The sequence below is a fragment of the Dermacentor albipictus genome, chromosome 2 (genome assembly GCF_038994185.2).
Source record: "Dermacentor albipictus isolate Rhodes 1998 colony chromosome 2, USDA_Dalb.pri_finalv2, whole genome shotgun sequence".
Lineage (NCBI taxonomy): Eukaryota > Metazoa > Arthropoda > Arachnida > Ixodida > Ixodidae > Dermacentor > Dermacentor albipictus.
The window spans coordinates 126,527,107-126,551,022 of NC_091822.1; the positions used below are offsets into that span (position 1 = coordinate 126,527,107).

The 23,916-nt window shown below is 45.0% G+C and overlaps 1 protein-coding gene and 6 non-coding genes across 8 annotated transcripts in view; 2 read left to right on the plus strand and 5 right to left on the minus strand.

The window, feature by feature from the left end:
• The window catches only part of LOC135895937 (scoloptoxin SSD14-like), a 174,290-nt gene that overhangs the window by 56,343 nt on the left and 94,031 nt on the right, over nucleotides 1–23,916 (minus strand). The window lies entirely within an intron of this gene.
• TRNAH-GUG (transfer RNA histidin (anticodon GUG)) lies at nucleotides 4,597–4,668 on the plus strand. Its single transcript has one exon. It is a non-coding gene; the product is annotated as a tRNA-His (tRNA).
• On the minus strand, nucleotides 7,344–7,416 carry TRNAK-CUU (transfer RNA lysine (anticodon CUU)). The gene has a single exon. It is a non-coding gene; the product is annotated as a tRNA-Lys (tRNA).
• Nucleotides 13,075–13,146, plus strand: TRNAH-GUG (transfer RNA histidin (anticodon GUG)). The gene has a single exon. It is a non-coding gene; the product is annotated as a tRNA-His (tRNA).
• TRNAK-CUU (transfer RNA lysine (anticodon CUU)) lies at nucleotides 17,150–17,222 on the minus strand. The gene has a single exon. It is a non-coding gene; the product is annotated as a tRNA-Lys (tRNA).
• On the minus strand, nucleotides 21,658–21,730 carry TRNAK-CUU (transfer RNA lysine (anticodon CUU)). Its single transcript has one exon. It is a non-coding gene; the product is annotated as a tRNA-Lys (tRNA).
• TRNAH-GUG (transfer RNA histidin (anticodon GUG)) lies at nucleotides 23,476–23,547 on the minus strand. The gene has a single exon. It is a non-coding gene; the product is annotated as a tRNA-His (tRNA).

The window sequence follows — 23,916 nt, forward strand, 5'->3', positions numbered from 1 at the left end:
TATCTGGGAAGCGCCAGCGCTGCACTCGGGAGAAGTATCGTCTGCCATTTTGCCTGTTTCCGAAACGTCGGTTACACTAAACCGAGGTTACCAAGCTCGGTTGGCGGTGAACCGCGGTTAGCGGGCTAACCGCAGTTTCGCCTGCCATGTAACCGCGCTAACCGCGTTTAGCGATAACCGTGGGTGCGTTAACCGAGGTTAAGGTCACTCGTGTAACATGGGTGTAAGCGTCTCTTGCTCTACCGACTGAGCTAGCCGGGCGATGTGACACAACGGTGCAAAATGACGTCTAATGCCATCAATTCGCCGATCAAGCGCACCAGCCTTTGAGCGCGATTGTACCATGCAGTAGCACTAGCCGCTTTCGCATTATATTTGCGTTCAAGGCGGCTTTGAGGAAAATGGCGAGGCCAATGCAAATCGGGATTTTTTTTTCTGTAGGGCAGGAGGGGGATGGAGGGTGGGGAGAAGTACGTCTCTTCGATCCTATAATGAAATTTCTTTATCCACATTTTCCTGCCTCCTAATCCCGAGGACTAAAATATCCATGCCACCACTCTCGACAGGATCTTTTTTTTTTTTTGCGGAAAAAGTGCGTCGTTGAGTGTGCTGATAGGGACAGTGGCTGAAGGAGGCTAGAAAAAGAAAGCACTCCACAAAGCCGCAAAGTTTCCATCTGATTATCTTGCTCACCTATTCCACCTCATTTACTTCATTCCACACGGGTCCTGCTCTGCACTCCCTCTTCTTACTCCGTGTTTTGAAAAGATGACCGCTTCTATGAAAATCCTCGCGCCCACAGATCACCCATTTGAGACATCTTGCACCTGCCCCGAAAGATCGTTCAGCATCATGTTTACGAAGTTGCTAACGCTGAATCATTGTGGCCAAAAAAAGATGGAGAAATACAAGAAAGTTTCTGGATGAAAGTCGCAGTGGCCGCTGTGAGGTGAAGCTCCTCCAGCCCTCCACTCTGCAGAGCTAAAGGCAAAAAGTGAGAGATCGAGTGCAGGGGGGGGGGGGGGGGGGGGGTTGTCCAATGCGTGCGTTTGTCCAATGCGCGCATTTGTCCATTGCGGCAACAGATTATATATGGATTGACAACGCAATCACCTACCGCGGTAGCCTAGCGGCTATCACGTCCCGCTCCTGAGCATGGCGTTGCGGGTGCGAATCCCCGGCCGCGCCGGCTACATTACGAAAGCGGCGCAATACAAAAAGACGCTGATGTACCGGCGTTTTCCGGGTGCACGTTAAAGGGTCAACAGGTGGTGAAAAAATTATCCATAGCCCTCCACTGTAGGCGGTCTCCCTCACAGCCTGTCTTAAATTTTAGATTGGCACAAAGTTGCTGTGCATGAAGTAAATACCGTATACTCAAGAGTTGAAGCGGCGCTATTGCCCATCCGCTCGTCCTTTCCTGTGTGCGACGTCTTGCGTAACCTTTCGTTGACTCTGCGTCGCTGACATGCACGTTGTCTTATCCCTGAACAATGAAGTGGCCGACGATAACTTTGAACAGCCGAGCTTTTCGTCGGCAGATCAGTGAGGCAACCAAACAAAATGCTAAATAAAACCCCAGAATCCCATGTGCCGCACCGTTTATTCTATCACGCGCGTTCTCTATCGCCCAAATGAAAGCAATCTCGCAAAAAAGAAACCGCTAGGTGCTTGTAGATTACCTTGCCGCCTGCAGTACATATAACAGCTGTGCTACGTCGCAGCTGGCAAACGCGTGACCTGTATCGCAACGTTGTCGACTCTTTCCTGTGCTTTGTTAAGAAGAAGGTGGCCAACAAGCTGGGTCATGATGCAATCACCCTTCCGTGTGCGACTTTTGGAGCTTCCCCAACTCGCGAACAAGTAAAAGAGTATAATTCCTGTTACGTAGCATCCTTGTAACATTCGGCAACAAGGGGGAAAAACGGTAAATGTAACTTCTGCATAAGCACGGAGAACGGAGGTTGAAAAAGAAAATTTTACCCCTCTCAATAGGTCATAACACGAAAGTGAGGCGTGCATTCTCAGCAGCAGTGGCAGCTGTATTATACGTCACCAAGTGCAAGTCCTTAGATGTATACACAGTATTTCATTATTCAGAGCTTCTCTCGAAGGGCGAAGCGTGCGAAGCCTGTGCCGCTGCGCAACATAAACAGCACCCCGGAGACCGCCAGGCGCCATAGACTTATATCCGATGCCATGGTTAGTGTTCACGTAGTCAACCAGCGTCGTTAGAGCACCGACACCATCGCATGCGAGCGCTTATCGATTCGCACATCTGGGCTGCAGGCTGGTACGCGGTGAAAAGCCAGTCACCTTGGCCGGACGGGCGCACGCCGTTTCCCTCTGTCCAGCGGTGTGGCCAGGGGGTGGCACACCGGGTACGTGCCTCTATTCTCAACATCACTGTGTACTAGGACGCCGCCTGGCCCACCGTGTTCCCCCGCTCCCTCCCGCCGTGTTCCCGGTCATGGGCCCTCCCGCCTTCCGCAAAACTTCCGTACTACGCCACTGACTTTGCCCTTACCTTTCCAGCCACTCTATTCTAATCCCAGCCTTCTGTGGGCGACCCCTCCCTCCCCGATACGTGTCGCTCCACTCTTCTCCGGCCACCTTCCTTTCAGCTCTCGCAGCCTCACAGAACTAGGGCGCCTCGATGATAGCGAGTTTTAGATTAGATAACGCAAGCGGCTTGCGTACTCAAGCCGCTTGCGTTTCCTTGCCTATATCTCTCTAGTACCGCTTATTGTTATTTAGGGTGGTGATACGTTCACCGTTGTGGTACAGACACCGTAAGGCCGTTCCGTATCGAGTGATTGTAAGTGGTTGGAACCGCCTGTACTTGACCCCTGAAAGAGTTGCACGCTAGCTGGAAGCCGGCCACAGTTCAAATAATTTTGCTTCGTGAATGTAAATTCTAGGCTAAATGAAAAACGACAGGTCGTTCTTTCAGGCTAGAGCATTGCCCCTAATAGATCGGTGATGCCGTGGCGCCCTGTACTATTTGCAAAATTATCAGGTTTCATCAGAAAACCAGTGAGAGAAAAAGACACGTCGATGCAGCACCCTGGAATGCCGAAACATGGGCGTGATGATGACTGCGTGACGTAGGTGCATAAAACAGATTTTCGCTGGAGCCCGGCAGAGTCGAATGTTTTCCTCATAAAATGCAAACATGCGATATTATCGGTTGCAGAGCTTCAATAGCTGGGTTACCAATTAACATCCTAATTGGGTGTAAGGGTGCGAGTCATAAACTGATTTACACCATTAACGACCTTTAAGGGTGTAAACTATGTTTCAGTGCAGATAATTACTAATGACATTTGTCTGCGACCATCTACACTACATCTACGTTAACTGTTTCCACGTGCCAGGAGCCTCTCGATACTCGCATATATGATGAGTACGATTTACGTGGGCAGCTACTCCAATTTATTTATTTGAATATAGACCTATTATAATAGCCTTCATACCTGCTAAAATAAATTGGGTTGCCGTTAAAAGAAAAAAAATGCTGAGTGTTACAGACTGCAACAACCAGAATTTCAATTTAAGAGCTCGGTTTCATTATACATAAAAGCTTTCAAAATTACTAAATTAAAAAATACTAAGGCACATATTTTACAAATTCGTAACTCTGCACCAAAAGCAGTCGCTGTCCTGTAAACTAAAGCTGTTGGAGCAATTAACGCGAACAAATATCAAATTAACTTCACAGTTTACGTAAAGTGCTAACAATCCTTGCAACAGTTTCAAATAGTATTAATCACTAATCAGTGGTACCTTTCTCAGATTTAGGTGTCTCAATAGGTACATCCCACAGAATTGGGATATTGATTTTTTTCGTTAATATGTATTTCTTAGTTCGAGAGTATTAAACGTCGAACTTCTGCTTTCTTAATAATTTTTCCATATTCATATATTTCTACAAAAAAATGACAGTGTAACTTGATAATCTATTTCCTAAGTAACAATATTTTCCCATTTTCCTTTAAACGCAATGAATCTAATCTATGTCCACATGATATAGTTGCGGAGGAAAATGATTTCACCGTTCTGTGTATTGCTTAGATTGAAGATCCCGAGATAAAGCACGCTCTTGACTGCCACGGTACAGCTCACTGGAGGTTGCGGGGGCGGTCACCGGTCGCAGCGGCCGCGTTTAGACGGGGCCGAAATGCGAAAACGCTCGTGCGCTTAAATCGAGGTGCGCGAGAAAGAACCACAGGTGGTAAAATCCATTCTGGAGCCATTTCCCATAATCCTAGAGTTGCTTAGCGACGGTAAATTCCATCAATTCCTCAGCCAATCTATTTATTTATCATTCAATCAATCAATGAATCAATCAAAAGCTTACTTCTCTTAATAGTTCACAGGCCAGCGGAGCTGCAACTTTCAATAAATGCGGGCGCACGCTGCCAACACAGCCATTAATTTGCTTTGGGGCTTCTATACGGTTCTTCTTTTGCTTTGCTTTTTTTTTCCTTTTCGACCTTGCGCACCGTTCACGGTGACCCAGTTTTTCTTCCGCTGGTCGCGCTCTTCTAAGCTCCGCCCCAGTTTCTGTCTCCCTGCCAAACGTCCAGTCGGACAGCCGTGATCGTATAGTGGTTAGTACCTTGCGTTGTGGCCGCAATAACCCAGGTTCGAATCCTGGTCACGGCATGATTTTTTTTTATTTTCCTTTTACTAACATTCCATTGGTATTACGTCCCGAAACAACTTTGCCTGTACTGAGCTATAGCACTGGAAGCCTCTATATTAAGGTGGCAATGCAGGCCACTTACCGTTCGCAAATTATAAGGAATATCCCTCAGATGGATCACTTTGCACAACCAACCAAAAAAGATGGGCAAGGCTATTTATTGGTGGGCCAAGGAAGACAACACGCCCGTGTTCGTATGCGCCAGCCGTAAGTGCGCACCCAATCGAACGCGAACGGACGCATCATCAGCGTCGAAAGCTGAAAGCCTAGCTGAGGTTTATTGATTTGATTTGCGGGAGGGCGACGTGTTTGTTCAGTTTGGAATAGATAACCGCAAGGGCTGCTGAACGCGCGCTCGCGGTTTACAAGTCTTACGCGCGTCGTTGTGTTATAGCGATTGTTTCTTGCATAGGTTTTGAAAACAACGAGAACCAAGTTGCCTTCTATTTGCCAGACATGAAGGGCACTGTGACGTGCCAGTTCTTGCCAGCTAATGAGGCGATGTTCTATTTCTAAAGGTACCCTTTTGTGAAAAAAAATATTGCATTATACCGATAACCCTTATGCTACGGCCGTAAGCTTCAGTGTTTCCTAGTTTCGTGAAGAATATGAACAATGTACAAAATCCTTGACACCGCACCAAAATCATGGTATCCCATACTTCGGTGGGGAAGTAGCCGAGTGACAAGGAAAAGGCGAAAACACTGAAGAAAACACTACACTCGCGACACACGAGCCATCGTGAGGTTGCCTTCTTGGAAGAACACTAGGAAAAAGAAATAGAAAAGAATGTGCAATAAAAAAATCGTTTTAGTGGTGCAACAAATAGGATAGGACTGCACACCATGATAGATAGGTTAGCTGTCTTTGACGCCCGAGTATGCGCGTGGAAATGAACTTGAAAATGCCTTTTTGTCTTGCTTATCTTCAACGCCTGATTGTGGGAAGGTATATAAATATGAAGTGCGTGTTCTGAAATGAAGTACTTGTGAGTACAGCGAGTGTCGTGTTTTCTTGTGTGTCTTCACCTTGTCCTTCTGAGTGCGCTGAATCACCACCAAGGTATGACGATTAATCACCAACTCGCCAAACTTTCCCCGTTCAGATATCACATTCCTGTAAACATCTTTTATTTAGATAATTCAAAATGGAGAAAACTCATATGTCACCCTAAAGCTTACGTTATCTTATTACAGTTCTTACGGGAAAGCGCAGCGAAGGCGGGAGATGGAAATTCAAGACGATGAGCAAAACGACAACAAGGCAGGAGCCAACGTTTCCAACAAGTAGATCTATTTTTCAAGGCTCTGAAACAAGCAAGTTCACTTGTCGAAACGCTGGCACCGGCTTTCACTTTCTTCTTGTTTCACAAACCTTAAGGAAGTACTAAAAAAGTATTATTCCCAAATTAGTGCCATGTTGGAGAGTTGCATATAAAATATAAATTTTGTCGGACTGAAATGTTCTCAATGAGTGCACATTGCAGAATCATGACAGTAGCTTTATATTATTATTACTATTATCATTATTTATTATTATTATTATTATTATTATTATTATTATTATTATTATTATTATTATTATTATTATTATTATTATTATTATTATTATTAATGAGTTGCTGGGTTACAATGTTGTAATCTTGTATCTTTATCGCATTTTTTCTGATCTTCAAGAATCATTTTTTTTAATATACTGACGACGGCGTTAAAAAAATGTACTTCGTACAGTCGGTAGTTTCTACCTTTCCCATTTAAATGTAACAATGCTGATCAAATTAGGTGCAGTGGATTCGGAGTTGGCAGGTTTCTCCTTTACCAGGAAAACCAGAATTCTTCAACGCAAGCATGTTCGACTTACTTTCTTTTTTCTCTCCAATGTTCTACGAGTTTTATGTCGATCGCTTTCGCAGCGCACCCATATCTATGTGCACAACGGGTCGGCAGAGAGCGCTGATTCCCGACTGAGAAATACAGCGCTTTTCACTCTCTTCCAATGTTCTGTTTCCTTAGATGCGTGTGCGCTCTGACAGCGATCGAAATCAACTGCTGCCAACTCGCCCGACCTTCTACGTTTACACTCCATATATTTCGGCTTTCTTGTACATTAACGATGGGATGTTTATTTTCCAATCTAAGCCATTTATTATGAACTTGTTGCCCAACCAAAACTTCGTAGAAATACAGAAATTATACAAAAATTATACATATTACGCGCAATACAGCATGTGACGTCATAATTTCATATTTGATACCTTATAAGTTACACGCAGTTAGGTACCTGGAACAGTCTCGGACTATACAGGCTTTGCGGGAGAACAAGAATTAACAAATTATACTCATCTTACAGGAAAACATTCAAACAAGACAAAATACTAATGTACAGCGTACGTGCAGGACGCTTAACATCGGACAATATCAGTTTGACATAACATGCCCGATGCAAACATTAAGAGCACCAATGACTGCCGCGAGAAGACGTGACATCGATGAACAATGGGACAGCTCACAGAGAAAAGCTACGGCGAATTTCGGCCGCGCCATAAAATAGACAACTGATGCAAACTTAAAAATTAGTGAGTATCGGCATATCACCGCTTGGGAGTTATTGGTCTAAAAAAAAAGAATAAATGTTACGCCCAACGTGGGGCTCGAACCCACGACCCTGAGATTAAGAGCCTCATGCTCTACCGACTGAGCTAGCCGGGCCACGTGGCGCGCCTCGCATATGCGGAAATACGTGCTTTCTCTCGCTGCGAGTTCTGCACTTTCCTCCTCTCTTCATAATTCTGCCCTCTCGCGATACGTCCTTAACAGATGTGGATATGCGCCAAATAAAAGGGATCGGAATCTCGCTAGCCGCCAGCGCAAAAAAAAAAGATAAGAAAAGACACGTGCGAGACAGTGAACGCTAGACCAAATGAATGAATGGAAGAATCCAAAGGACGGACCAAGGGTAGAGGTGGTGTGTGTTGATGGCTGCAACAGCGCAGACAAAGAAGTGGAGGGAGCAACACATGGCGTCGTGTGGTCCCCTCATATTGTTTTCCTTTTTTTTGTCAGTGTCTTCGGTCGCGTTGTTGCAGCAATGAGTTAATTAATTAATTATTTCATTACTTCATTGATAGATTCATGCTCTATGCTCGAAACCGTGCAGCGAAAGAAATTGGAATACTTCCTCCTACACATGGTGCAGCTGGCACACGTGTTCCTGCTCATCGATCCCCACTTGGTGGGCACGTTGACGAACGTTCGCTCGGAAAATTGAACGATACTACACGTGCCTTCGTAGAACCCTCGTGCTTGCTGGGGTACTGTACTGCGCCGCCATCTAACAAGCGCTGAACGAATCGTACCTTTTAAGGCCGAGATATCGGCGCAGACCATTGGCTCTTGTTAGAACTCCCCCCACCCTTCCTTGCCTCTTTTCTATTTCTCTCTCTCTGCCCCCCCCCCTCCAACGTCATTTTCTTTCTTTATTACCATGATCAGGCACCCAAGAGCATGCGTCACACAAACTGACGAAACTTGTGTAGATACTGCTCCCAACTGATTATCGCAAGTAATGAAAAGTAAGTAACATGGACAAGTGCATCTGATAAAGCGCGACAGTATTAAACCGGCCTGGAATAAGGAGAGAACTTAAGTTCCATGCGCCCATATTCGCTCAAACATGGAGTGGACGCATAGAGAAGCACTACCTGCTACGAGATCCACCAATAATAGCCTGGTATACGAAAAAAATAAGAAAAGAACAGGCAAAGTATTCGACTCTTCGATACTATATAACAATAGTCGATAACACATAATCTAACTATCACCCACAAAGCTTGCCTATCGTTAGTCAGAAAACAACGCGCTAATCCAGCAGTTTCTCCTACATATATAAACCCGATTTCCGCGTATGGCTGCCTTTTATCGTGAGAGCTCATCGGTCTGCAGAGCGACACATTGCAGCTTCCGAAAGGGACATCCTGGCTCCATGCCAGACCGGCGTCCCAGCCGTGCCAATAGGAGGCTATATGTCCACTTAATGTCAATGGCTCAAGAAGTGTCTCATCATGCGAGCTCACACAAACGATTACGAGCAGCGATACCTCTAATCGCATGGCCGAGAAGGGGGCTGATGGGGTGGAGTGTATGGCTCGTAGAGAGTTCACTGAAACACGCGCACCGACAATGGTTGGCCCCGAATAGCTCCACCAATGACGTATACCCCTCGAAGACGCGGTGGCGCGGCGTGCGTAGAGCGGACGTGCTTATCTTTCCGCCGTACACTCTTGGGCAAAGTTACACCCTTTGGCTTGCCCCTTCTGCCACACAACAATAATCGTTATCTGCCTTGATGCGTCTCCTCTCTTTAACGCTGCGAGCCCGGTACTTTCCAGTAACGAACGGCACGCGCGTTATCAGCATAGAGCAATTTACACCCTTTAGAGGGCACCTTTTGATAACGCGCGCGCCGTTCGTTACTAGAAAGTTCCGGGCTCGCAGCGTTAAAGAAAGGAAACGCATCAAGGCAGGTAACGATTATTGTTGTGTGGCAGAAGGGGCAAGTCAAAGGGTGTAACTTTGCCTAAGAGTGTAGGCGGCAGCAGAGATAAAGCCATACAAATCAATGCCACAGCGCTTCGCGCGACCGCGGTCCGCATTTGCATCCCGCGTAGAAAGTAATCCCCCCTGTGCAAAAAGAATGGCTGCACAACACAGGCGCGCCCATATTGTCTCCGATGACGATTTCCTGCGCTGCGCCCGTCGTTGCTGCCCAAATATTACCGATGAAGTTTGCCACAACGCAGAGCCTCTACACGGGCCCACCGTACCTCGCATTCCAGTCTCGGACGGTGCAGCGTCGGACGTGAGCTACCGAACTCGGGACCTCGCAACCTTTGACCATGAGGCCAAAGAAGGCTTCCGTTTAACCGGAGAGAGACGGGCAAGAGGTTTTGCTTTTCTTCATCGTTTTCGGCTTTTCAGTTGACTTGCGCAACAGGCTTGGTACGTACTCGCTGTGGAACGCCATTCGAGACTGCCCACCTGTTCTGTGGTCGTTGGAGTAATGAATTGCACAGTCAGAGTCCGCAAGTCTGCTATGAGTTACCAGTGTCAACAGCCTTGCTTCAACGAGAGCCAAAGGAGAGCAGTCCAAACTTCATATCCCGCACCGGAGTCCTTAAACAATATTGCTTTCACGAAAGTGAAAAATGCGCCGACACTAGATTCTCTCGGCTAAAAGCAACTATTTATTGCTGCATTCGCTCGCGCGTTACCTCTCTCCTATAAAAACCGGTACTGTAGTGTGACTGGTTCGCAGAAGAAAAGCGAACACTTCGCGATACCAGGTGCCTGAAGAATCGCATATGGATATAGACACGTTGTTTTTCATCATTTCCTAAACCCTCGTCCTTATTCGCGCACGTCCACTAAACAATACAACTATCAGACACATTATCGAGGCCTTAATAACAGTGACAGTGACAAGAACTTTATCAGAGTGTCCTGAGGAACTTGATTGGGGTGAACCGAAGGCTTCCCAGTCAAGTTGGTGGCTCCGCCCGCGACGGGACAGGGAGGTTGTGACTCTCCGCGACATCGCGGGCCCTCTGGACTGCCTGTGGTTGGTTCGTGATATCCGGGCTCGTCAGCAAGGCGTCCCACTTGGACTTGTATTGAAGGTCGGAGCCCGCGTTGTACGGGCACAGCCAGAGCATGTGGTCGAAGGAGCAGCATGCGTGACCGCATTTGGAGCATGACTGCGGAAAGTTCGGGTCTTCTCAACTAAGCGCTCTGGGGGTGACGTAGGACCTGGTCTGTAGGAGCCTGAAAGTAACGGCCTGAGCCCTGTTAGGTTTCGGGCTGGGGGGAGGGAATTTCTTCCCCTTGTGTCTGTAATTCGATGTAATTTTGTGAAAGGTGGTAAGATGATCTTTGAAGGGGCAATTCTGTGGGAGAGCCAGACCATTAGCTCGGGCGCGGTTCGTGAATTCAAACGCCAGGCAGTTGGCCCGCTCGTTAGGGTTGCAACCCGCTTGGTTGGTTAGATCGTTCACGTGGTCCGGGAACCACGCTATGGTATGAACTCTAGTTTCTTCTCCCGTACTAATACAAAATGATCTGTTGACTATGCCGGCTGCGTGTTTAGAAACTAGAGCGGACGAGAAAGCCCTGACCGCCGTGCGCGAGTCGGAGAAAATGGTCGTCGGGCCTTTTGCGGCTTGAAGAGCCAAGGCTATCGCGGTTTCCTCCGCCTCATTCGTGTGTTTAGTGCTGATTGACGCGGCGCTGATGAGTGTTTTTCGTGCGTCAACGACGGAGATTGCAAACCTGTCTTCGCTGCCGTATTTGGTGGCGTCGACGAAGAATGCATCTGCCCCGTAAGGATCCATTCGTCGAAGGATGGTTGTAGCCCCTGTTCTTTTGCGACCTTCGTTATATATTAGGTGGATGTTCCTCAGTACGGGCTCAACTCTTATACCTTCCCGGGCTAATTTAGACAGGGGGTGTCTGTCGAGTGGTGCCTGTATAGGGAGTAGACCAGCTTCATCAAGAATCTTGATTCCCAGCTTAGTTGACGAAAGCCTAAAGATCTGTTCAATAAACTGTGCTTCAACTAATTCGTCTGTGGTATTGTGAATCCCTAGTTCAAGTAGTTTTACCGTGCTGGCGGATTTTAGAATACCGGGTATTCTTTTGACACCGGACCTGATGAGCGTGTCGAATTTGTTCTTTTTGATTTTGCTTCATTTGAGGTACGGTGCCATGCAAGTAATATGACTGATGAAGAAAGCTTGGAAGACCATGAGTAGGTTGTCCACATTGAGTCCCTCCCTTTTGCTTGCGATTCTCGTTATGAGTCTTAGTATATTTTTCGCCTGCGCACCCAGCTTGTTTAGAGCTTCTGCATTACAGCCTTTGGCGTTGATTAAAAGTCTTAAAATTTTGATGAAGTTCACCCTCGGAATGGGGGGCCCGTCTCGTGTTGTAATTTCAACAGGCAGCGTTTCCAGAGGCTCGAAGTTCCTAACGCCCTGCCTCGACTGTCTCTAGAGGAGGAGTTCAGATTTGGTTGGCGACAGCTTGACACCCGTGCATGCAAGAAATTCTTCCGTTACATCTATGTCCACCTGGAAAGATTGCTCTAGATCGGCCAGAGATCCCCCCGGGGACGAGATTGTGATCGTCTGCAACTATGAAACAGCCAATGTGGGAAGGATGGGAGGCAGCCCTGTCCATCTCAACCCTCAAGGACCAGCGAGCCCTCGTGGAAAGAGCTAGGGCGGCGGCCTTCACCAACGGAATTCCGGAATAGGAATCCGACCACCCTTCTCCTAACTCCCCTCTCCCCTTTTTTTTCTTTAAATAAAACGTTTTCATCATCATCTGCATAGATTACGCGGCCTATTTTTGGGAGTGCGGCCAGCCTTTCGGAGAACTTATAGTAGCGGGGATAGGACCAAGCCCTGAGGGGTTCCGCAGTTGCCTAGTTCGTAAGGACCACCCGATATTGCCTTAATAGCAGACCAACTGACCCAGCAAGGCATACGCTCCAAGAGACACTGTGTGTTTCCCGCATTCATTAAACAGCGTTTGTTGTTGTTGTTGTTGTTGTTGTTGTTGTTGTTGTTGTTGTTGTTGTTGTTGTTGTTGTTGTTGTTGTTGTTGTTGTTGTTGTTGTTGTTTTCTATCCCATTACCTCCATCTTTTTCCCTAAAAGCGTTGCAAATATTCCAGATATTGTCAAGTTTATAAGTAACTCAACTTGCTGCGCTCACCTTCACCAGAATCGTATTTCACGCCCACCACTTTCATCGTCTTATTGGGATTGTGCGGCATAGAAAACGACGACACAGGCAAGGCTTAAACAGTAAGCTTGTCATTCGGGTTTACAACATGGCGCCGTTCATCACGAGGTCACGTGTTCCATCCCGACCGCGGCACCGTCGCATTTCAAAGAGGGGGAAATTCGAAAACGCCTGCATCCTGTGCAATGCGTGCACGTTAAAGAACCACAGGTGGTAAAAATTTTCTGGAGCCATCTTCCTTAACTCTGGAGTTCCATTGCGACGGTAAACTCCATCAATTGATAACTCAATAAAGCTATTTATTTGTAATTCAATTAATCAATCAAAAGCTTACTTCTCTGAATCGTTCAGAGGCCAGCTGAGCTGCAACATTCAAGAAATACAGGCGCACGATGCCAACACAGCCATTGCTTTGCTTTGGGGCTCTTATATGGTTCTTCTTTTGTTTTGCTTTTGCTTTTCGATCTCGCACACCGTTGACGGTGACCCCGTTTTTCTTCCGCCGGTCGCGCTCTCCTGAGCTCCGCCCCAGTTTCTTTCTCCCTACCAACCGTCCCACCGGACAGCCGTGATCGTATAGTGGTTAGTACCTTGCGTTGTGGCCGCAATAACCCAGGTTCGAATCCTGGTCACGGCAGATTTTTTTTTACTAATATTCTTTTGGTATTATGTCCCGAAACGACTTTGTCTGTGCTTAGCTCGTGTGCTGCAAGACTCTATGGACACAGTAAGTCGTGACAGGAAATCAAGCTTTTCTTATTATCTGATAGTAAGGTGGCCATGCAGGCTACTTAGTGCTCGCTAATTGTTAGGAATATCGCTCAGAAGAAGCACTTCACACAGTAAAACGCAAAAACTTTGGCAAGGCTATTTGTGGGCAGAGGAAGACAACACGCCCGTGTACTTATCCGCCAGCCGCATGTGCGCACCCAATCAACAGTCGACGGACGAATCATCAGCGTCGAAAGCTCAAAGCCTCGGTGAGATTCACTTAATTTGCCGAAAGACGACGTGTGTTTTCAGATTGGAATAGAAAACCGCAAGGGCTGATGAACGCTTGCTCGCGGTTTACAAGTCTTAAGCGCGTCGTTTTGTTGTAGCGATTGTTTCTTACAAGGATCTTGAAAACAAAGAGAACCAAGTTGCGTTCTCTTTGTCAGGCATGATGCGCACTCTGACGTGCGAGTTTTTCCGAACCAGTGGTGCGATTTTCTATTTCTAAAGGTACCCTCTCGTGGATAAAAAAAAGTGATTATACCGATAGCTCTTATTCGACTGTCGTAAAGTTAGAATAGTTCCAAGATTAGTGAAGAATATGAACACCATACGAAATCCTTAGCAACGCACCAAATTGATATATTACATTTATACATACATATATATATATATATATATATATATATATATATATATATATATATATATATATATATATATATATATATATATATATATATATATATATATATATATATATATATATATATATATATATATATATATATATATATATACCAAAGTGAAGAAGCAGCGCACTGATAACGACAAGGCGAAAACACACAAGACAACACTGCCCTCGTGACACACGAGCTACCATGAGGTTGCCTTCTTGGAAGGAGGCTAGGAAAAAAGCAGAATGAAATGTGCAACAAACAATTGTGGTAGGCGTGCAACAAATGAGATAGAATTGCACATCATGATAGATAGCTGGCATATATATGACACCGGATCATATATATACGCATGGGCAAGGTAATTGAAAAATGCTTTTTGTCTTGCTTATCTTCGACGTCTGATGGTCCGCAGGTGTATAAATATGAAGTGCGCGTTCTGAAATAAAGTATTTGCGAGTGCAGCGAGTGTCGTGTTCTGTTGTGTGTCTTCGCCTTGTCCGTCTCATTGCGCTGATTCACCATCAAGGTATGATGAATAATCACAAACTCGTCCAACTTTCCATATTCATATATCACAGTCCTGTAAACAACATCTTTTATTAAGATAATTCAAAATGAACAAATCTCATTAGTCACCCAAAGCTTGCGTTATCTTGTTATAATTCTTACGGGAAAACGCAGCGAAAAAGGGAGATGGAAGTTCAAGACCATGAGCAAAATGACAACAAGGTAAAAGCATGAGCCAACGTTTCGACAAGTAGGTCTGTATTATAAAAGGCTCTGAAAACGACAAGTCCACATGTCAAAACGTTGGCACCGGCTTTCACCTTCTTCTTGGGCAAACCTTCAGGGAGCTTTAAAGAAAGTACTATTCCCGAATTAGTGGCATATTACAGAGTCGCATATAATATATAAATTTTTTCCGACTGAAATATACTGAATGATTGCACTTTGCAGAATCTTGACAGTGGTTTTATCATCATCATCATCATCATCATCATCATCATCATCATCATCATCATCATCATTATTATTATTATTATTATTATTATTATTATTATTATTATTATTATTATTATTATTATTATTATTATTATTATTATTATTATTATTATTATTATTATTATTATTATTATTATATTAAATGACGCGCACAAGGCAATGCTTTGGTTCTCTAACAATGGAAGTGTTGTAAATGCCCAAAAAACAAAACTTGTTTGTTTTCGCTCCTCACTTAAGACTACTGTTATTACCTTGCCTCTCTACTTGCATGAGTCAGACTGAGTTCATTGTAAATGCGCACCTATTCCATAGGTGGATTGTCTGAAATATCTCGTAATCTATTTCGATAGTAATTTATAGTGGCAACATCACTTATCACTTATTTGTTCCAAACTGAGGTCAGTAGCCTGGCTGTTATTTAATATCAAAAGTATTGCACCCTTGTCTGTAGAAAAGATTATAGCACAGGCACTAGGTTACAGTGTGTTAAGGTATGGCATTACAGTCTTTGGCTTTTGTTCGGATCGTTGGAGATGCAGGGTTGACCGGATTATAAAAAACATTCTTAAAAACGTTGCGTACAATTCCCCAATAGTAACATCTGCAAACATCATCCGTGAACTTGGGCTACCAAACTTCCATTCATTACTTATAGAAACAGTTGTCGTTAAACATTTCTGGAATTCCCATTTCAAACAAAGACGTGCCGCCGCAAGGGAGCTTAGAAAACATGTCCGTTATGTAGTTCCGCGTTCAGCCACAAGGTATGGCGCGGCCAGACGCTGTGCTTATGTGCCTGACATATTTAACAAATTACCAGAAGAGATATTTAACGCGACATCAAAAAGAACGCTCAAACATATCTTAAAGCAGCTAGAGTAAAATTACCCTCTTGTACATAATTTTTTTTTTGCATCGCAATATTTACCTCTTCAATTTTTGTTATATCTAGATAACCAAATGTTATCTTGTTCTTTTTAATTTTTTGCCTTTCAAATTTTTAACCTTTTTTTCATCTCTCATCAATTTTTGCACATCTTTTTGCCTTGTCTATCATATTCATTGGCACAGTCCTACAAGCCAACTAAGGCTTAGACCGGCCTGCTTGTGTTGTTTTGTATATTGTGTGGCAATAAACATTATTATTATTATTATTATTATTATTATTATTATTATTATTATTATTATTATTATTATTATTATTATTATTATTATTATTATTATTCAATTGCTGAGTTACAACTTTGCTTCACTCATTGCTCAAACTTATTGCTTCATCGCATTTCCTTGTGATTTTCAAGACTCCTTTTATGAGACATGATGACCTCGATAAAAAAATTTCCTTGGTACCATCGGTATATTCTACCTTTACCATTTAAATGTTAGAATGCTGATCAAATTAGGTGCAGTGGCATCCGAGTTGAAAGGTTTCTCCTAACCAATGAAAACCACAATTCTTCAACGCAAGGACGTTCGACTTGCTTTCTTTTTCTCTACAATGTCCTACGAGTTTTATGTCGATCACTTTCGCAGCGCACGCATTTTTATGTGAACAACAGATCGGCAGAGAGTGCTCATTCCCGACTGGGAAAGACAGCGCTCTTTCATTCTCTTCCACTGTTCTGTTTCCTTAGATATGTGTGCCCTCTAACGGAGATCCAAATAAACTGCCGCCAACCGGCCCGAGCTTCTACATTTGCACGCTATATTTTTCGACTTTCTTGTACATTAGCGATGTGATTAGCGAGCCATTTATTATGAACTTGTTACCCAACCAAAACTTTGAAGAAATACAGAAATTTTTACAAAATTATGCATGTTACGCCCAATACAGCAAGTGACGTCATAATTTCATATTTGATGCCTTATAAGTTACACGCAGTTTGGTACCTTTATGGAATAGTCTGGGACTATACCGTCTTTCCCGTAAAACAAGAATTAAGAAATTATACTCCTCTGACAGCAAGACATGCAAACTACACGACGACATGCTAACGCACAGCGCACGTACAGGACACTTAACATTGGAGAACATCAGTTTAACATAACATAGCGTATGCAAACATTATGAGCATCATTGACTGCCGCGAGAAGACGTGGCAACGATGAACACAGGAGAGCTCACAGAGAAAAGCTACTGCGAATTTCAGCCGCGCCATACAATAGACAACTGATACAAACTTCAAAAATTGGTGAGCACCGGCATATCACCGCAGTTGAGACATTGGTTTAAAAAAAAACCAACGCCCAACGTGGGGCTCGAACCCACGACCCTGAGATTAAGAGTCTCATGCTCTACCGACTGAGCTAGCCGGGCCACGTGGGATGCCTCGCATATGCGAAAATACGTGCTTTCTGTCGCTGCGAGCATTTGCGTCTTTGTTTCCTTCTCGCTCTCCTGCCCTCTCCCGAAACGTTCTGGTAGATATGGCGCTGCGCCAAGTAAGGCGGATCGGAGTCTAGCTAGCCGCCAGCGCAAAAAAAAAAAAATGGTGCGTGGGGGTCTCTGACCGCTAGACGAAATCAATGAATGGATGAATCCGAAGGACGGACAAGGCGTCAAGGTGGTGCGCGTTCATGACTGCAACATCGCAGCTAAAGACGAAGAAATGGAGGGAGCAACAGAGGGCGTCTTGTGACATCCCCTCATAGTTTTTTTTTTGTCATTGTCTTCAGTCGCGTTCTTGCACGAATGAATGAATGAATGGATGAATTAGTTAATTAATTAATCAATCAATCAATCAATCAAACAATGAATCAATCCTTTATGCTTGAAATTGTGCGGCGAAAGAAAATGTAATACTTACTTGCTCCTGCACACGATGCGGCAGGCACACGTGTTCCTGCTCATCGATCACCGCTTGGAGTTCGCTCGGAAAATTGGACGATACTACACCTGTGTTGGTAAAACCTTCGTGTTTGCTGGGGTACTGTATTGCGCCGCCTTGTGACAAGCACTGGACGAATGGCGGCTGTTGACCCAAAGATTTCGGCGCAGACCCCTCACGACTTCTTCCACCTCCCCCCCCCCCCCAACACTCTGCCTTTCCCTTCTTCTATTTCTCTCTGTCTCTCCCCATCCGCTCCGACGTCTTCTTCTTTTATTATTTGCATTTTCGGGCGCATAATGTGCATCAGACAAAATGACAAAACTTGTGTAGATACTGCTCACAAGTGATTATCGCAAGTACTTAAATGTAAGTAACATGGACAAGTGCGTCCGATAAAGCGCGACAACTCGACCAAAGCCGTTTGCATTTTGTTAAGGTGGCCTTGAATAAAGACAGAACTTGAGTGGCATGCGGCCACAATCACTCGAACATGGTTCTTCTTTTGTTTTGCTTTTTTTTTCGATCTCGCACACCGTTCACGGTGACCCCGTTTTTCTTCCGCCGGTCGCACTCTCCTGAGCTCCGCCCCAGTTTCTTTCTCCCTACCAACCGTCCCACCGGACAGCCATGATCGTATAGTGGTTAGTACCTCGCGTTGTGGCCGCAATAACCCAGGTTCGAATCCTGGTCACGGCATAATCTTTGTTTTAATTTTTTTTAATATACCTCTGGTATTATGTCCAGAAACAACTTTGCCTGTACTAGCTCGTGTGCTGGATGCGTCAATGAACACAGTGAGTCATGACAGAAAATGTTGCTTTTCTTATTATCTGATAGTCAGGTGGCAATGCAGGCTGCTAGCCCACCGCTCGCTAATTATTAGAAATATGCCTTAGCAGTAACACTTTGCGCAATCAAACAAGAAAGATTGGCAAGGATATTAGCGGGCAGAGGAAGACAACACGCCCGTGTTGGTATGCACCAGCCGTAAGTGGGCACCCAATCAACAGCCAACGGACGCATCATGAGCATCGAAAGCTGAAAGCCTCGGTCAGATTCATTTGATTTGCGGGAACGACGTGTTTGTTCAGTTTGGAATAGAAAACCGCAAGAGCTGGTGAACGCGTGCTCGCGGTTTACAAGTCTTAAGCGCGTCGTTATGTTGTAGCGATTGCATCTTAGAAGGATATTTAAAACAACGAGAACCAAGTTGCCTTCTCTTTGTCATGCATCACGCACAGTGCGACATGCGAGTTCTTGCGAACCAATGGCACGATTTTCCATTTATAAATGTACCCTTTTGAGAAAAAAGATGGTCTTTACCGATAACTCTTATTCGATGGTTGTAAAGCTTTAATATTTGCTAGTTTCGTGAAGAATATAAACATTGTACATTGGATTGGATTGGAGCCAACTTTATTTATGCCTGCAGTTGGGCGCTCGCGCGCCCCGACGAGGGCCTACGTCATCTACGAAGTCGCCGTTACTCGGCGCGGGTCTCCGCTCGCCGTTGCCGGCTCAATGGGTTGGTGCCTTTCGGGTGCCTCGAGGACCTACTAGACGGCTCAGAGCTGATCGTCTCGGTCGTAGCTCTTCGTGGCTGCCTCGAACCATGGAGGGAGCGTTCTTGATTTTGCTCCTTCAGGATATTTAACGCAGACCCACAAGATGTGCGTGTAGTCTGCGGTCTCCCTCCGGCAGACTCTGCACTTATCGGTCGGACATGTCTCGGGGTACATGCGATTCATCAGTCTCGGGCTCCGTAGCAATCCAGTTCGTTATTGAAAACGACATTGTACAAGATCCTTAACACCTTACTAAAATCAAGTGCGACATACCTTGGTGAAGAAGCACCCCATTTACAAGGACACAGCGAAAACACACAAGAAAGCACTACACTCCCGACGCTCTGTCTACCATGAGGTTACCTTTTTGGAAGAATACGAGAAAAAAGAAAGACAAAAACATATTGAATAAAAAAGTTGCATTATGGGTGCAGCAAATAGGATAGGATTGCACACCATGATAGATATGTTGCCTGTTTCTGATGCCCGAGCACGCGCGGGGAAATGAATTTCAAAATGCCGTTTTGTCTTACTTATCTTTGAGTTCTGATGGTCCGCAGATATATAAATATGCAGTGCGTGTTCTGAAATGAAGTACTATATGCGAGTGCAGCGAGTGTCGCGGTTTCTTGTGTGCCTTCGCCTTGACCTTGTCAGTGCGCGGATTCCCCACCAAGGTATGATGAATAATCCCTAACTCGCCCAACTTTCCACAGTCGGATATCACAGCCCTGTAAACAACACCTTTCATTTAGATAATTTAAAATGGGGAAATATCATATGTCACCCTAAAGCTTACGTTATCTTGTTACAATCCTTGCGGGAACACGCGGCGAAGGAGGCAGATGGAAATTCAAGACGATGAGCAAAACGATAACACAGTAAAAGCAGGAGCCAACGTTTCGACAAGTAGACTTGGATTTTTCAAGGCTTTGAAAAATACAAGTCCACTTGTTGAAATGTTGGCGCAAGCTTTCACCTTGTTCTCGCTTTACAAACCTTACGGGAGTTTTAAAAAAGTACTGTTCCCGAATTAGTGCCATATAATATATACATTTTGTACGATTGAAATGTCTCAATAAGTGCATTTTGCAGAGTCGTGACAGTGGTTTCATGTTGTTGTTGTTGTTGTTGTTGTTGTCGTCGTCGTCGTCGTCGTCGTCGTCGTCGTCGTCGTCGTCGTCGTCGTCGTCGTCGTCGTCGTCGTCGTCGTCGTCGTTGTTGTTGTTGTTGTTGTTGTTGTTGTTGTTGTTGTTGTTGTTGTTGTTGTTGTTGTTGTTGTTGTTGTTGTTGTTGTTGTTGTTATTGTTGTTGTTGTTGTTGTTGTTGTTGTTGTTGTTGTTGTTGTTGTTGTTTTAAGCTTGCATCTTCATCGCATTTCTTCCTGATTTTCATGAATCATGTATTTTTTATTGTACTGATGCCCTCGATAAAAATATTTACTTGGTACAATCGGTAGATTTTGCCATTTCTATTTAAATGTAACAGTCCTGGTCAAATTCGGTGCAGTGGATTCCGAGTTGATAGGCTTCTTCTTTACCATGAAAACCAGAATTCTTCAACGCAAGCATGTTCGACTTACTTTCTTTTTTCTCTCCAATGTTCTACGAGTTTTATGTCGATCGCTTTCGCAGCTTACGCATTTTTGTGTGAACAATGGATCGGCAGAGAGGGCTGATTCCCGACTGGGAACTACAGCGCTCTTTCATTTCTTTCTAATTTTTTTAAGCTATGTGTACCCTCTGAAAGCATTCAAAATAAACTGCTTCCAACTGACCCGAGCTTCTACATTTGCACACCATATTTTTTTACTTTCTCGTACATTAGCGATGTCATGTTTATTTTTTCAATCTGAGCCATTTACTTTGAACTTGTCACCCAACCAAAACTTCGGAGAAATACAGAAACTCTACAAAATATACATATTACGCACAATACAGCATGAGATCATACGTGAGCATCATTTCATACGTGATGCCTTATAAGTTACACGCAGTTTGGTACCTCTATGGAATAGTCTAGGAGTAGCTTTGCCGGAAAACGAGAATTTCGAAATTATATTCATCTGACAGCAAAACATGCAAACGAACGAGACAAAATACTAACGCACAGTGCACGTACAAGACACTTAACACTGAACAATATCAGTTTAATAACATATACCGTATGCAAACATCAAGATCATCAATGATTGCCGCGAGAAGACGTGACAACGATGAACAGAGGACAGCTCACAAAGAAACGCTACGGTGAAATTCAGCCACGTCATAAAGGAGACAACTAGTGGAAACTTCTATGAATTACTGCGTAGCCGCATATCACCGCTGTAGAGTGATTGGTTTAAAAAAAAAATGTACGCCCAACGTGGGGCTCGAACCCACGACCCTGAGATTAAGAGTCTCATGCTCTACCGACTGAGCTAGCCGGGCCACGTGGGGCGCCTCGCATATGCGGGAATACGTGCTTCCTGTCGCTGCGTGCATTTGCGTCTTTCTCCTCCCCTCGCCGCCTGCTTTCTCGCGATGCGCTCTCACAGATGTGGCTCTGCGCCAAGTAAAGGGGATCGGAATCTCGCTAGCCGCCAGCGCCAAAAAAAAGAAAGAAAGCGCACGTGTGAGACTGGACGCTACACCAAATGAATGAATGGATGAATCCGAAGGACGGACAAGGGATTAAGCTGGTGCGCGTTCACGACTGCAATATCGCGACTAAAGACAAAGAAAAGGAGGGCGCCACACATGGCGTCGTGTGGTATCCCGTCATATCGTTGTTTCGTCAGTGTTTTCAGTCGCGTTCTTGCAGCAATGAATGAGTCGATCAATCAATCAAACAATCAATCAATCAAACAATCAATCAATGCGCTATTCTCGAAACTGTGCGGCAAAAGAAAGTGCAATAGTCGCTCCAGCCCGCGGTGCGGCAGGGACACGTGGCTAATGGATCATCGCTTGGAGGGCACGATGATGAACGTTCGGTAGGAAAGTTAGACGATATACTAATCGTGCCTTGGTAAAACCTTTGTGTTTGCAAGGGTACTGTATTGCGCCGCCATCTAACACGCGCTGGACGAATGGCGGCTGTTGACGCCGAGATTTCGGCGCAGACCCTTGGCTCTTCTTAGAACTACCCCCACCCTTCCTTTCCTCTTTTCTATTTCTCACTCTCTGCCCCTCCCCCCCAACGTTTTTCCCTTTCTTTTTATTGGCATGATCAAGCACATAACAACATGCCTCAGAAAAAATGACAAAACATGTGGAGGTACTGCTCACAAGTGATTATCGGAAGTAGTGAAAAGTAAGTAACATGGACAAACGCGTTTGATAAAGCGCGACAGCTCGATGGAAACCTTTCGTGTTTTGTTAAAGCGGCCTAGAATAAAGAGAAAACTTGAGTGGCATGCGGCCACAACCGCTCGAACAACGTTTGGATGCATAGAGGAACACCACGTAATACGAGATCGTCCAATAGTGACCTGGTATACTGAAAAAAAGGCCTGTCAAAGTATTCGACTCTGCTATACTACAACACCCGCCGTGGTTGCTTAGTGTCTATGGTGTTGGGCTGCGTAGCACGAGGTCACGGAATCCAGTCCAGGCCACGGCAGCCACATCCCGATGAGGGAGAAATTCGAAAACACCCGTGTACTTAGATTTAGGTGCACGTTGAAGAACCCCAGCTGGTCAGGACTAATCCGCTGCCACTTTAATACAAGGCGCCCCTCGTAAACTTTTGGGAAGTTTCGCGACCTTCAACCATCTATTCCACAAATTAAAACATCACAAACCAATATCACTCAAACTACTCAAGGTGGGCATACTCGCCCTTAGGCAAAACAATCGGCATGTCGCTTATTATCGGCGACTGTTGTTGTTGGAACGCAAGGTACTAACCACTATACGATCACGGCTGCCCGGCTGGACGGATCTACACCTTTCCCTGATCGCCGTCATGGAAAGTGCAGATGGGAGCTCAAGGACGATGCCGTGTTGAAGGAAACAGAAAAAGAAGGGGGGGGGGGGGGGGGCGAATACCCTCAGTCCGGGTGTCACAGGGCAACAAAGCAAATGAAACGGCTAGAAATTGGCTCCAATTTTTGCACGTCATATGCACGCAACCAAATATCAATTGCTTATTAGCGTAAGACAATAAATCATTGGGGAGAAAAAAAAAGTATTGCCGTGACCAGGATTCGAACCTGGGTTATTGCGGCCACAACGCAAGGTACTAACCACTATACGATCACGGCTGCCCGGCTGGACGGATCTACACCTTTCCCTGATCGCCGTCATGGAAAGTGCAGATGGGAGCTCAAGGACGATGCCGTGTTGAAGGAAACAGAAAAAGAAAGGGGGGGGGGCGAATACCCTCAGTCCGGGTGTTACAGGACAACAAAGCAAATGAAACGGCTAGAAATTGGCTCCAATTTCCGCACGTCATATGCACGCAAACAAATATCAATTGCTTGATAGCGTACGACATTAAATCATTTGGGAGAAAAAAAAAGTATTGCCGCGACCACGATTCGAACCTGGGTTATCGCGGCCACAGCGCAAGGTACTAACCACTATACGAACACGGCTTTTTTTTTTAATTCGCTGATTGATACATCACACGT